The sequence below is a fragment of the Falco punctatus genome, assembly GCF_963210335.1.
Source record: "Falco punctatus genome assembly, chromosome: 8".
Classification (NCBI taxonomy): Eukaryota; Metazoa; Chordata; class Aves; order Falconiformes; family Falconidae; genus Falco; species Falco punctatus.
Window position 1 is genome coordinate 58,963,779 of NC_137588.1, and position 7,120 is coordinate 58,970,898.

Sequence of the window (7,120 nt, forward strand, 5' to 3'; positions counted from 1 at the left end):
TGAACAGTACCAAACAGGCTAAGCAAGCATTCCTATTTCTTCTTTACTGCCAATAAAGGAAAGGGGATAGCTTTTGAAATTGAAAATTCTAATTTCATTCAGATTTGCAAAGTGAAATTGAAGCATAACCATTCAAAGCTCACAGGAAGAAATGCCTACAGCTTTGCTGCCAGTTAATCACAGCACAGCGCAGCACATCAGCAAGTATCCAGAACTCAAACTTCACATGGATAATGCACCTATCTAGAAAACTGCCTCGGGATGAACAAGTAGGAGCTAAAAATCTTCCTGTTTAAAGAATAAACTCACCACTATCTAAAGGACTAGAAAAAGTTCCCCAAGGCCTCATATCTATTGGGGAGGGTTGAATGCAGTGCTGGTGGCTATTAAAGACAGAGCTTTGACTAGGTCTGACACTTTATAGAGTCCTGAATATATTTTGTTTAAACAAACATCTCTATCCTACTCATTTCTTCTTTCCCCAGGAACATCAGGAACAACGTGCTGTTGTCCCTGTTGTAGCTGAAGTTCTCCCCAGAGAACTAGAAAAATGGTTTTGCCTCAAGAAACAGATTCTGAGTTTTCTCCCACCATCTGTAAGTTGTGTTCACTATTTGCTTGCAAAAAAACCCCAAAAAACAGTGAGGCACTGAGGTGCTGCATGGTCTTTCTGTGGCACGCTCATGACAGTGCCCAGGCCTTGGTGCAGCTGTGGAAGAATCGGCCTGGCAGAAAGCCAGCATCCCTGGTAGTGCTGCTGCACCGTCGTCCCTTCCTGAGCAGGCAAGACTGCCAGCCAGCAACAGGGCAGGTGTGCCGGCGCAGCAGCTCTGTGCTCGGACGGGAGCAGCACCTGCGTTAGAGGAGGGAGTCATTATCTTCATGGTAGTAAATGAGAGCAGATGGAGCCAGCACAGGGCTGCGCGCTGGGCCCAACAGCTCATTCCCAGCACGCATGCGAATTCTGTCCTTCCTGCCATTTGCAGCTGTGGAACCGTTATTATTTTCCAGCATTTGTGCTGTGCTGCTCTCTCTGACAGGACGTAGTGCTTTATTTCATTACAGTTTTGTTAAGTAGCTTGTAACATTTTTCTGAAATCTATCAAGATAACGCCTCCTTCCTTTAATGATGTGTTATCTATTTTGCTCCATGTTGGGTTTTTTCCTGTTGTTCCCAAAGCAATGTGTTTGCTCAGATACTTTCACAGCTTATGAAGTACAGAAATGTATTTCACTGATTATGGTACATGGTAAATACATTTGTTAATGCCTTATGAAGGCAGCTTGTGAAATTAGAGTGTCCTTTGTGCCTGGCATGCTAAGTATGACAAGCTTGACTTGGTCTATGTGGTTTGTGAAGGAAAAGCTACTCAAAGACTTGTCATTTGGGGTTGCAGCTTTAATATGACACTTAACCAGCAACAGCAGTGAAATCTACTCAACAGTAGTAATTAGGTATGTGATGGGAGGCAGGAAAATGCTGCTTCTCACTCCCCATTTTAATGATGAAAAAACTGAAGCACAAAGAGATGAAAAAGAATACCTGAAGATTGATACCTCACAAATGTGGTGAGGTCAATCACTGGTTGACACAAATTGTTGATTCTAACACCATCTCAGTCAGTTTGGGGCCAGGGTTGGAGGAAAGTACCCCCAGCTTAACAAACGGGGAATGGCCATACAATAATGAAATCTGTTGTCCTGGTTTTGGCTGGGACAGAGTTAATTTTCTTCTCAGTAGGTGGTACAATGCTGTGTTTTGCGTTTAGTATGGGAGTAATGATGATAACACACTGATGTTTTTAGTTGTTGCTAAGTAATGTTTATTTAAGTCAAGGCCTTTTCAGTTTCTCTGGCTCTGCCAGCAAGAAGGCTGAGAGGCACAAGAAACTGGGAAGGGACACAACCAGGACAGCTGATCTGAACCAGCCAAAGGGCTATTCCACACTATAGAATGTCATGCTGAATACACATACTAAAGGGGGTTGGCCAGGGCCTGGGGATCACTGCTCAGGGACTGGCTGGGCATTAATCAGTGCGTTGTGAGCAATTGTATGATGCATCACTTGGAGTTTTTTTCTTTGGGATTTTATTTCTCTCTCCCTCTCCTTTTCATTACAATTGTTGTTGCTGTTGTTGTTATTATTATTATATTTCATTTTATTTCAATTACTAAAATGCTTTCATCTCAACCCACAAGTTTTAACTTTTTCCTGATTCTTCTCCCCATCTCACTGCAGGAGGTGGCAGGGGGGCAAGTGAGCAAACCACTGCATGGTACTTAGTTGCCACCTGGGGTTAAGCCACATTTGTAAAGGCTTTATCCATCTGTATCCTACAGCTTTCTGTACACCTGCATCCCTGAGAGTTCAGAACAATCAAGCATGTCTTTTGGGATGCCCTAAAATATTCTCAACCTGAGATCAGTCAACTGGATCCAGATAAACATCTATTCCTGTCCCTGTGAAACTACACCTTTCAGCACAGCTGCTCATAGCCACAGCTGTCACCAAAACAGCAGGACCCCAGAGTGGCCCCATACCGTAACTTAATTCCTTCTCAGAAATGCAAAGCCAGAAAGAAAGGGAATCTTCAAGTCAAGGTCTTGGCCCACATTCACTGGCCGAGACTATCTAAAGTGTCTCTACAATGCAGACAAAAGACCCACATGCTACATGCATGGCTGTACCTCAGCCAGCATTGGTAGGGATTTGGTAGCTGCAGCAGCAAGCTGCTCTGAAGGAGCTGGGCAAGATTCCTCAGGAAGACTGAGCTTCACTGTGTCACAGTGGTGCTGGTCCCCACCCCTGCTAGATTAAAGCTTACTCAGAAAGGTTGACAGAAGTTATGGCCACACTTTTCACTGCAGTGTGGACGTACAGTAAAAGGCAGCACAGCGCCAGGAGTGAAAGCAAGAGCCAACAGCTTCTCTCCTGGCACCGCACAGCTGGTTGCCTGCAATAAAGGGTAAAGCCTGACTGGGTGGGTGAGAGCAGAGCCTTCTCGGGGCTGAGCTGGGACTGCAAAATGAGCTCCCTCAAGACTTGGGAGCTGCAATAAACTCCACTAATTTCTGGTCCAAAAGCAGCAAGGCTGGTTTTTTTAAATCTTGCCTCCTGCAATATAATTAAGTACATAATTTTTTTAGAGATAGCCACCAGAATGGGACAATCCTTGCACTTATCTTCCCCTGGAGATACAATGGGAGAATGAACAACAGGAGAGATGTGAATCACTTAATGCTATATTGGAAAGAGTACAGATACTGGTACAGCTAGTCTGCGCTGCATAGAGTATGTGTGAATCCCCCCAGAGTCTTGCTCATTCGCCTGCTCTGCAGTGCATATGAAAACAAGGAGGCTCTGGTTTGCTCTCAACGTGTTTGAGGTATGTCCGGGATGCTGACAGTGTGCACCACTGCCAGGCCTTCAGCAGCATGGCTAGGAAAGAAATCCGCCGGCTTCCCCTTCAGTGGTAGCCGATGGCAGACACCACCTAGTGCTCTGCGACAAGTACTGGAGTGCCACCCCAGCAAGGAGGCAGTTTTTCTGAATACAAAAAGCAGCTGCAACTGTCAAATACAAAAAGTGCAATCCTGGGTCTCCGGGATGTTAATCTCATTTTAAACAGAGCAACTGAGTGGAGAATCAAGTACCCTGACAGTTCACATTTTTACAGTGACATTCAGAACAACTGCATCTCCTGGTGTTTTGAACAGGGTAATACCATTACTGTATGCAACACTGCTAATCTCATCTCTACCCTTTCCACTGAAGAGGGGAACATCAAAGCTTTAACATCTGCACCTCCTACCTGGTATCTGCCTACTGTCTCCTCTCCCCTTCCTGTTCCCCAGTCCATTCTGAGCTGAAGCCCTTGCCTTATCACATTCAGCAGCTGTCTGTTGATGACGAGAATTAAAAGAACTCGGAGCTGTGGCTCAGCTTGCATTGACAGAGCATTTCTAAATGTCTGCAGGCCTCTGGCAAGCAGAACTCGGTGCCAGGGTCTCTTTTCACATAATACATTGGAGTGACTTGGCATATCCATCGCTCTGGAGAGTCCCTGAACAAACTCTTAGCTGCGTAGTTTGCGTGGAGAGACACAGTCAAGCTGCCTCCAGCCTTCAGACCTCCAGTGTCTTACAGAGGGTTTGTGGACTCTAAGGTAGGATGATATCCAGGAATGAAGTCACATCCCCATGCTTCCTTCTAACAAGTGCTGGCTTGTTTATACAATCCCCTCTGATAATATACTACTGGAAAGTCCCAGCCAAAATCATTGTCGCACTGTAGGGGCTGCACCTGTTTGTTAATGCCAAAAGGCATCTATCTCGTATTTATTAGCCCAACCACATGGGAATATAAGGTATGAGCTCTGTATAGCATTGTGCTAACCATGAAACTCAAGAAGTCCTGGCTATTATCAAAGGGCTATAAACATCCAAGAGGCAGTTTATTAATACAGTAGGTTGAGCCTACAGTACAACACAGATAAGAATTTTTAACTCAAAACAGACTGATAAAAGAATGCATATCCTTGGAACTCTGGATTGAAAACATCAAATCTGCACTGAGTTACAACCACTGCAACAACAAGAATATATTAAATTCTGTTTAGGAACCTCATTTTTAACTTGCTTTTATAAATCACCTGTCATTTGAATGCATAACTGAAGAACTTTTGCCACATAACCAGCATTCTGGTTTTTGAGTGGGCACAGTGAAATGTGTGCATGTGAGGAAGTACATTATTCACTTATTTCTCCTAAGATGGTCCAGGGTACCAGAAATACTAGAATACATGGGAGCATGACCAGACCTGATGAGAAGATTGTTAACAAAGGGGAAGTATATGCTGAGAAACAGAAAGCAGCTTCTCCGAGTAGGATCCATTCATCTGTGGAATGGCCTTGTAAGGAACCAAGGGAAACCCATGACTTGAAACAGAATTGGAAGAGACAAAACAGTAACGAGTGCACCGGAGGGAACAAGGAAATTCTGCCCCAGCTCTTCCATTTGACAGGACTCCTGTGCAGCTGGTGCCATGCCCATTAGTGCTTGTTAACGAGAAGTCTCAACCAGAGCTCAGATTTGTGATTTGTCTTTAATAGTGGAGAAGTAGGTTAAAAATTCCAGGAGGGGGCCACAAGAGCCTTTAAGGAAAAAGAGAAGAAGAGGCTGCTGACATGCACATAACAACTGACATCTTTTAGGGTGTCCTGTGGTGAAGGGTAACTTCAAGATACAGTTCGTTAGAAAGCCAATTACCCTCATGCTCCATGGCTGCAAAATTCATGGAGAGCCAACTGAACCCTATTGAACTTTTAAACCACTTGGTGAATCTCAACAAAATTTGACAGAGGGGTCAAGGTCTCACGATGTTTTATTTGAAAAGTTTTGAGCAAGAGCACAGCAGGTAGAGAGTGCCACTTGTGTGAGCTGGTGCATTATTAGACACCAGAGAGACAGGCAGCAAGCGTAAGGCCGTCAGGAAACCTGGTTTTCCTTGTTCTGTGGCTCACTGAACTCTTAGCAAATGTATTTGTTATGAGTTGCAGCTCACACTTTCACAAAGAGCAGTTCAAACAATTACCAGGATTGACTCCAGCCTCTGGGGAATCCTGAGACCCTTGAATAAAAGGTTTGCAAGTTTGGGGTGGGGTGGGATGGTGGTGTAGTATTCTGTTAAAAAAAAAAAAAAAAAAAAAAAAAGAGAAATAAATTTCTCTTCAAATAATTGGTGCAACATGGACCACAGATGAGCAAATACATGGCCTGATCATAAGAACCATGAGAGCAGGTTGCTTTCTAGTGTCCTAATCTGGCTGTGATAGATGTTCTGCCTCAGAAGGTCACCCCTGCAGTCCTCCTAAATTTAATTTTTTGTCATGCGGATTGCTAAGGTATGCACCCAATGTTGTAAATTTGCTTTGCAGCCAGAGCGCCTCATCCTTCTCTTCAGGCTGCACTGATGCTGCAGACCAGAGCTTATCAATTTCCTAAGTGGTTTCAGCAGAGGAAGCTCCTTCTTCCAACTGCACATCTTAGCAGTCATCAGGGAGGGAAGCACAAAACTGTAAGAATTGGCTAAAACCTGCTTTTTTTTAATTAGTCTCATTGGAACAGAAAACAAATGTGTTGGTATTTCTTTAGAACCATTCTTGTCCAAACAATTCAGAAATGCTTATGAGCAGTGGAGCAAAGCCTGGGGTCATCCTTCAGTCAATACTCGTACTCCACGTTGAAAGCAGTAGATGCTGATAAAAAATTCCAGGCACTGCCACCATTAAAAACCTTCCCACACCTGGATTCACAAATCATCACTTTTTTGAGAGTCTAGAATAAATATTTACCCCCCTGAGAATTCAAAATTTGTTTTTCTCAGAGTATTTAACAGTACTTTGCAAGTAAGGTCTGCCTCCTTAATACACAACTGATGAAAACATAATTATTGTAAGATGTGTTCAATAATAATGCTTTTTACTGCAGCAGTGCTATTCAGCTGGCACATATGACATGTTTTACAAGCCTCTGGGTGCTGCATTTGTCCTGTTCCACAGAAGAGGAAAGCAAGATTCAGCATTTTAAGATCAGCTTATCTAGGATTTGACAAAGCTGGAAGAGAGAACCAGCTGAAAAGAGTTTTACTTTCTATCCGTAATACAAGAAAATACAATATAAGTGCTGTTCTTCAAGGCAAAGTGAAAGAAGTAGCAATTAAAGGTCCCCTGAACAGCACATGCCAGGGACAGTGAGAAGTCAGCACTGCCCCTCTGTTGGTGGTCCTCTGGCAGAGCTGTTTGCTCAGGCACCTCGGTGGGGCTGGGGACTGCAACCTCCACTGGTCCCACTGGATCCCAGAGTGGGGGTCCAACCACAGCCTGAAGGTTCCCTGGTCTTGTTAGTAAATGAAAGGGGGTGAGGAAGTGACTGCTGCACTCACAGCAGGGATAGGGAGTGCAGAAAGCTTTCAAGCAGCACAAGAAATAGTCCTGAGGCTGACTCAGAGAGGCACGTGTGCGAGGCACCAGATTCCTCAGGAGAGGCAAGTTTGGACGTGATGACTGTGGCCTCTTGTTGCTTGTGTCCCTGCATCCTAGAGAACAGGGCCACATGGA